At 39.0% G+C, this 7,150-nt stretch overlaps 1 long non-coding RNA gene across 1 annotated transcript; it reads right to left on the bottom strand.

Annotated features, from left to right (window-relative positions):
• Positions 1–3,369: 3,369 nt before the first annotated feature.
• Positions 3,370–5,147, bottom strand: LOC129624195 (uncharacterized). Its single transcript, XR_008700812.1, has 3 exons — positions 5,024–5,147; positions 4,290–4,377; positions 3,370–3,678 (listed from the first exon to the last, which is right to left on the bottom strand). It is a non-coding gene; the product is annotated as an uncharacterized LOC129624195 (long non-coding RNA).
• Positions 5,148–7,150: the final 2,003 nt, after the last annotated feature.

Here is a 7,150-nt window from a genome sequence, read left to right as displayed (position 1 = left end):
CAATGTCTAGAGTGTATCAATTATTTTACTGTGAAATAGGACTATAAAACTAGACAAAAGCACTTTCACAGTTGAAATTCTTCCAAAGATGTGGAATAAAAATCTGCATGTGATGGATGCCTTGGTTTTCAACATCCCTGATTGAACCATTATTGTAGCTAAAAGTCCAAGACTGATAGATTTCACAAAACAGCCCTTTACTACTTTAGTGTTTTCAATAAAACTAGGACCCCCTCTTCAATCCTTGAGAACATGTCTTGAAATGCCCAGGTCCTCACTTCCCTACAGTCTCAATGGTTAATGTTAAGGCAAGTTTACTCGTAGACTTCCCTAGCGGTGCAGTGATAAAGAAATCTGCCGACCAATGCAGGAGATCTAGGTTCTTTTCCTGGGTCTGGAAGATCCCCTGGAGAAGGAAACAGCAACCCACTCCAGTATTCTTGCCTGGGCAATCCCATGGACAGAAGAGCCTGGAGAGCTACACAGTCCAAGGGGTCGCAAGGACTCAGACATGACTTTAGCAACTAAACAACAGCAAAGTTTACAGGTAAAGCACAGCAGTGGCCTGTGACTGTCGCTAGCATGAATCCCCCTTTTTAATCCTCTCTTAGGCATCCAGAGGTTTCAGGTGTCAGCTGAAAATTAAAAAGGAAAAAAAAAAAAAAATCTTTTGACTTGTCTGTAGCTTTCTGCACACGTTCCCATGCATTTTTATCCCAACTTCAGAGGTGGGATTAAGAATGGATTATTCGCGCTTAGCCCCAGGTTTCATTTTCGTTTTCTCCCTTCTCCCATAGCATGGTCTCCCTGTACCTGATTACTCTGGAGGGTTTAGATAGAAGCGAAGTGATTGTAGTTCAATCGATGGGAGACAGAGTGCCATGGATGAGCCTGGGAAAGCAGAGACAGTTATTGAAGCGGTCAGACTCTCCACCTAAAGAAATGGGACTGTTTTGCAGCTTTGATCCAAGTCTTATGTTTTCTCCAAATGCACTATTGATCCGGCAAGGCTGGGAAACCTTGTTCCCATGGACACCGAGCCCAGCAACTGCCGCACCTTCCAACACATTTGGAAATCACATTTGGAAATTCCGGTCAGAGACTCTCTCATTTTTACACATTCTCTTCACAACCCGCCAGTTCATCTATATGTTAAATCATCAATGCATTTCATTTAATTGCTTCACGGAAAATGTCACCTCTTCGAATTCCTGAACAGAAAGTCTTCAGCAATTCTGCCCCACCCCATTTCCTCATAAATTCAGTTTTCCTACTTTCTGTGGGTCTAGTATTATTTTCCTCAATCACGTTAAGGTCTTCTTTATCCCCATACAAAACAAAATCTGGACATGTCACATTCCTACTGTCCTTTTGAACAATTTTTTTGTTGTTAAGTTTTTGTATATGTATACTTTGAATTTGTTATATTTTTATTCTTTAAGCCATAACCATTTTTATTTGTGTGGATAGGTTAGATTTTTTTTCCCTTGTTTTTCCTATGATAGTGAAAGTCACTAAGTCGTGTGACTCTTTATGGCCCCATGGACTGTAGTCCGCCAGGCTCCTCTGTCTATGGGATTCTCCAGGCAAGAATACTGGAGTAGGTTGCCATTTCCTCTTCCAGGGCATCTTCACAACCCAGGGATCGAACCTGGGTCTCCCTCATTGCAGGCAGATTCTTTACTGTCTGAGCCACCAGAGACCTCTTTTTCCTATGTTGTGGTTTAGTCACTTAAGTTACTATTTTTCCTATAATAGGTTCTAAAAGTATGTGTTGTTGTTGTTTTTAAGATTCTGAGGGAAACGCATCACACAAGCTAGCTTTTTTGAAAATGTTTGAAACCAAAAGTGATCACAGATAATATGCCATTTCTCTTGTTCTCTTTTAAAGAACTTTTTCTTTAAGAACTTAAATTATGACATGTCTTCGAGTAGATTTTTTTCTTAGTTTTATCTTTTTGAGATTGACTCAGTTTCTTCATTTTGTAGATTTTCGTCTTTCACGACGTTTGGTAAGTTTTCGGCCACTATTGGCTTCTCAGGTGGTGCAGTGGTAAAGAATCTGCCTGCTGATGCAGGAGATGTAAGAGACTCGGATTCAATTCCTGGGTGAGGAAGATCCCTTGGAGAAGGAAATGGCAGCCCACTGCAGTATTCTTGCTTGGAAAATCCCATGGACAGAGGAGCCTGGCGGGCTACAGTCCATGGGGTCACAAAGTCAGACACACAGTAGCACACAAAACACACAGCCTTTATTACTTTAAATATTCCATCACGCCTATTTTTTTTAACCTCTTTTGAAATTCTCTTGATAATACTGTTGCCTCTTTTGTTACTGCCCTATGAATTCCTGAGGCTCTGTTCATTTTTTATTTCTGTCTACTTTCTCTTTGTTGTTCAAATTGCACAAATTCTATTGGTCTGTCTTCAAGTTCACAGACCACAGCCTATCATCTCCACTTAACTTTTAATCCTGTGCAGCATTTTCTTTAACTTATTTCTAACTTAATTTTGAGTTTTATAATTGCAATTGGTTATTATATTTACAATTTGGATATTTTTATAATTATATTATATATTTTTTTAATTTTACATATACTTTTAAAATTTTAATTACAACTTGGTTATTTTTTATTCCTTCTATTTCTTTGGTATGATTTTCTTATTTGTTTCAAATGCATTTATAATTGCTATTTGAGGCATTTTTAGGATGGCTTCTTTAAAACCCTTGATGGATTTCATTTTCCTCTAAAGTACTCAGTCACCTGATTTTGATGGGTTAAGCAATTAAACAAATTCTCCTGAAAACCAGCACACAAAAACAACCCATGGAAGTCATATTACAGTCAAGTTTTTGCTATAAATATCCTTTGCTAAATTCTTGGAGGGAAGACTTTTATTACTTATATATAGATCTACTTCAGTTTCTTAAGTAATAGATATATATAATTGTATATATTTGTTGGATAAATATATGAATCTAAATTTATGAAAGAAATTCAGTTTGCAATCAAGTATATCATGACATTATTTGATCTCAGAATTCTTCTTTTTTTTCTTTTTATATATTTATTTTGGCCATGCCATGCAGTTTGTGGAATCTTAGTTCCCTGACCGGGGACTGAACTTAGGCTACTGCAGAAAAGCGCCTAGTCCTAACCACTGGGCAACTAACAAATTTCTGATCTCAAAATTCTAAAATGACTTTTATTACATGCATTTTTCTCATTATTTTATCACAAATTCTAATTTTAACCACTCAGAAGTCAATGATTTTTTCCACTTTGAAATCTAAGAAAACACAGATTTTTAAAGTTTTACAGTAAAATAAATATCTCTTCTTTTCATTTTTGCTTATGTATTGGCTTTATTGCTTTTAAGATATTTTAAATATGCTTACTTTTTTTGCCTTATCTTATTAAATATGTTGGAGAAGGAAATGGCAACCCACTCCAGTATTCTTGCCTAGAGAATCCTGTGGACAGAGCAGCCTGGTGGGCTGCTGTCCATGGAGTCGCACAGAGTCGGACACAACTGAAGCGACTTAGTATGCATGCATGCATTGGAGAATGAAATGGTAACCCACTCCTGTGTTCTTGCCTGGAGAATCCCAGGGATGGAGGAGCCTGGTGGGTTGCCATCGATGGGGTCACACAGAGTCGGACATGACTGAAGCGACTTAGCAGCCCCAGCAGCAGCATTAAACATGTAAACACAAATCTTATTAATGCCAAGAGCAGAAAATGTCTACATATGTACATATTTTAAAATTGTATCATAATACAAAAATAAAAGCAAATTTGGCCACATACACAACTTCAAGCACTATTTAGATAAATAAAGATAAATTATATACATATATATAATAATTGCATATATAATGTTTCTAAATACATTTAATATTAATTTTTGCATATGTTTAAGGGATGCTAGCTCACATTCTGATAGAAAGACTGTTTTTATAACAGAGTATTAGTTTTATGTTTTAGGCTGACCACAGAATTGTAACCTCTCCATCACAATTGCCATACAGCCAGCCACCAAAAAAGATTCTTAATGAAGAAAAATTAGGTATGAGATTCCATTATACCAGAAGCAGTCAAGATCGCAAATCTTTTTTACCTCCAAACACCCCAAATATCTACTTGGCTTAAACCATTACTATAGAGACAAAGAAGACCTTGCATTTTCCAAAATGTAGCTTTAAGGAGGATAAATAGAGGTTGGCAGAGTATTGCAATCTTGTAGGCTACTTCTATCACACCCTGCCAAAACCATTTAGAACTTACTTTGTTATCCAAAAACCCTGCCCTACAGCTGCCATTATTCTCCCCCTTGATTGTTTCTCTGCATGCCATGTCTTCATCTCTAGGAGCTCTGTAATTAAATGAAGTGGTTAGAAACTTAATCAACAGTAATAATAACTACATCTACAACCACAGCTACCACCACCACCAGGACACAACTCTCAGTTCGCTGATTCCTAGAATGTCGATGTTCACTCTTGCCATCTCTTGTTTGACCACTTCCAATTTGCCTTGGTTCATGGACCTGACATTCCAGGTTCTTATGCATTATTGCTCTTTACAGCATCAGACCTTGCTTCTATCACCAGTCACATCCACAACTGGGTATTCTTTTTGCTTTGGCTCCATCCCTTTATTCTTTCTGGAGTTATTTCTCCACTGATCTCCAGTAGCATATTGGGCACCTACTGACCTGGGGAGTTTCTCATTCACTATTCTATCATTTTGCCTTTTCATACTGTTCATGGGGTTCTCAAGGCAAGAATACTGAAGTGGTTTGCCATTCCTTTCTCCAGTGGACCACATTCTGTCAGATCTCTCCACCATGACCTGCCCATCTTGGGTTGCCCCACGGGCATGGCTTAGTTTCACTGAGTTAGACAAGGCTGTGGTCCTAGTGTGATTAGATTGACTAGTTTTCTGTGAGTATGGTTTCAGTGTGTCTGCCCTCTGATGCCCTCTTGCAACACCTACCATCTTACTTGGGTTTCTCTTACCTTGGGCATGGGGTATCTCTTTATGCTCCTGCAAAGTGCAGCCGCTGCTCCTTACCTTGGACGAGGGGTATCTCCTCACCGCCGCCCTTCCTGACTTTCAACGTGGGATAGCTCCTCTAGGCCCGCTTCATCTCTAAGATCTCTGTAATTAAATGAAGTGGATAGAAACTTAATCAACAGTAATAATAACCACATCTACAACCACTGGTATCACCACCAGCAGGACACGACACACGGACCTCTTCATACAGACACCCACATGTATGCACAAGCTTCCAATGCTTTCCATTGGCTGCTAGTAATTAAATATTAAAAAAAAATCTAATGAATTCCAAAGGGCTTACCTTGCTTACTCTGAGGACAGAGGTATAGATTAAGAAGATATGGGAGAGTATGTGACGTCTGAATATACAACATCACCAAGGCCATGTGAGGTACTGGAAACCAAAGATAAAAGAAAGAGCCTTCAAGTTCAAAGAGCCCAGGGAATCAGGAGGTACTTCTACTTGGTTAGAGTAGAGTTTGTGACATTACAAGGAAAACTACAAGCCTACAATTGTAGGCTTCATCTGGCAGCTCCGCGCCTTTATGAAGGAGAGAGAAGGCGAGCTGTTTCCCCACTGCCCAGTCACACCTCTGTGTGCATAATGACCTTTAATGATAGGGGCAGGACTTCGGATCTGAATGATAAATCTGCAAATCAGTTTTCAAAAGTCAATGTAAAGATCAAATGAGGACTGCCATTTTTTCCTATAAACTTTCATTCTCATAGTTTTCTTCTTACAGAAGAAGAAATAAAATGCTTTGCACATCCAAAAACAGTTTATTCTTACCTGTGATCACATACACTCTCTCACACACACACAGACACACACGCACATACACATACGTACATGTAGATGACACATGGAAGATATAGCTATACATACAGTCCTAAAATACATTAACTGTGTTACAAATAATCTTTTGTTTAAAAAATTACTCATGCTCAGCTTCCTAAGCTGCCAATTTTCTGACTAGTGATTATATAGACACAATATGATGACTTCCAGGTAAAATTTTTACAGGTAAAACTAACTGTGAACATACCTATCCAATATTTATCACTTGATACATTGCAGCTGTTTGCTTCCTTAATCTCAAGTCTGTAGAGGACGTTGTGTTCATCTTTGTGTTTTGTGCCCCATGTTGACTTTCTTGAGGCCAAATCTATAGTCATATTTCAAAGACTCAAAGTTTCATTTTTGTTTTTTTTTTCTGGAAAGCAACATGATATGTCTATTATCATAAAGGCACTTTTTAAAATATTATTCTATTGGAGTATAGTTGAGTTACAATATTGTGTTAGTTTCTGGGCTACCATAAAGTGATTCAGTTCAGTTCAGTGGCTCAGTCATGTCCGACTCTTTGCGACCCCATGAATTGCAGCACGCCAGGCCTCCCTGTCCATCACCAACTCCTGGAGTTCACTCAAACTCAAGTCCATCGAGTCAGTGATGCCATCCAGCCATCTCATCCTCTGTCATCCCCTTCTCCTCCTGCCCCCAATCCCTCCCAGCATCAGAGTCTTTTCCAATGAGGCAACTCTTCGCATGAGGTGGCCAAAGTACTGGAGTTTCAGCTTTAGCATCATTCCTTCCAAAGAACATCCAGGACTGATCTCCTTTTGAATGGACTGGTTGGATCTCCTTGCAGTCCAAGGGACTCTCAAGAGTCTTCTCCAACACCACAGTTCAAAAGCATCAATTCTTCGATGCTCAGCTGTCTTCACAGTCCAACTCCCACATCCATACATGACCACTGGAAAAACCATAGCCTTGACTAGACGGACCTTTGTTGGCAAAGTAATGTCTCTGCTTTTGAATATGCTATCTAGGTTGGTCATAACTTTCCTTCCAAGGAGTAAGCGTCTTTTAATTTCATGGCAAAGTGATTCAGCCATATACATACATATATATACATATATATTTGTGTGTGTCTGTGTGTATTTAGTAATAGTTTGGATTTGCTAATCCCAAGCTCCCAATCCATCCCTCCCTCAGCAGATGGCATCTTTTTATGAAGGTGCAGAGACTGGCTGTGGCCATCCTGAATTCTATCCCCCTGTATCCAAGAGGTCTGCTTGTA

Source organism: Bubalus kerabau, chromosome 12, assembly GCF_029407905.1.
Source record: "Bubalus kerabau isolate K-KA32 ecotype Philippines breed swamp buffalo chromosome 12, PCC_UOA_SB_1v2, whole genome shotgun sequence".
Classification (NCBI taxonomy): Eukaryota; Metazoa; Chordata; class Mammalia; order Artiodactyla; family Bovidae; genus Bubalus; species Bubalus kerabau.
This window is presented reverse-complemented; position numbering and strand designations above follow the sequence as displayed.